The following is a 1,281-nucleotide window of genomic DNA, read 5'->3' on the forward strand; positions in this document are numbered from 1 at the left end:
TAAAACTCCAGTACTTTGGCCACCTCATGCGAAGAGTTGACTCATTGGAAAAGACTCTGATGCTGGGAGGGAGTGGGGGCAGGAGGAGAAGGGGACAACAGAGGATGAGATGGCTGGATAGCATCACTAACTCGATGGACGTGAGTCTGGGTGAACTCCGGGAGTTGGTGATGGACAGGGAGTCCTGGCGTGCTGCAATTCATGGGGTCGCAAAGAGTTGGACACGACTGAGCAACTGAACTGAACTGAACTGAAGAGAAAACATACTCTAATCTAATCACCCCTGCCTCCGGACAGGTCATAAATTCTTTCTGTATCTATGGGAGTGTAACCGCAGGCTTATGGATTATTAACTGTTTGAACACCTAACACTTGATAACACTTGAATAATGGGGTTATTGTGATTGTATTTATCCTTCCTTTGTTTTATGTAAGTTTCAAGGAAATTGGGGTGGTGTATTTGGTGGTGTGATCTTCTTTTCCTTGTTCTTAAGGATGGTCTTAGTCTCTCGAGGGTCAGCGGGGTCCCTCTGTGCAGTCCACTCAGCGTTTTTTGGTCTGCGTGGTATGTTCTCTTCACCCTCGTATGATGGGTCCAAGGGACAATACCTGCAACTTTAACTGCAGTAGGGGTAGTTAAAATAACATAAGGGTCCTTTCACCAAGGGGCTAGCAAATCATGTTTCCAATCTTTGACCCATACTTGATCACCAAGCGTAAACTCATGAATCTCTTCCTCAAGGGGGAACAGCACCCTTTCTTGTACAAACTTAGTTACTCGATTTATTACCTTACTCAGTTCCATCTGCTGTGAAATCCTATTCCCCCTTCAGATCAGATCAGATCAGTCACTCAGTCGTGTCCGACTCTTCGCGACCCCATGAATCGCAGCACGCCAGGCCTCCCTGTCCATCACCAACTCCCAGAGTTCACTCAGACTCACGTCCATCGAGTCAGTGATGCCATCCAGCCATCTCATCCTCTGTCGTCCCCTTCTCCTCCTGCCCCCAATCCCTCCCAGCATCAGAGTCTTTTCCAATGAGTCAACTCTTCGCATGAGGTGACTGGAGTTTCAGCTTTAGCATCATTCCTTCCAAAGAAATCCCAGGGCTGATCTTCAGAATGGACTGGTTGGATCTCTTTGCAGTCCAAGGGACTCTCAAGAGTCTTCTCCAACACCACAGTTCAAAAGCATCAATTCTTTGGCGCTCAGCCTTCTTCACAGTCCAACTCTCACATCCATACATGACCACAGGAAAAACCATAGCCCTGACTAGACGA

Source organism: Bison bison, unplaced genomic scaffold, assembly GCF_000754665.1.
Source record: "Bison bison bison isolate TAMUID 2011002044 unplaced genomic scaffold, Bison_UMD1.0 scf7180017864383, whole genome shotgun sequence".
Lineage (NCBI taxonomy): Eukaryota > Metazoa > Chordata > Mammalia > Artiodactyla > Bovidae > Bison > Bison bison.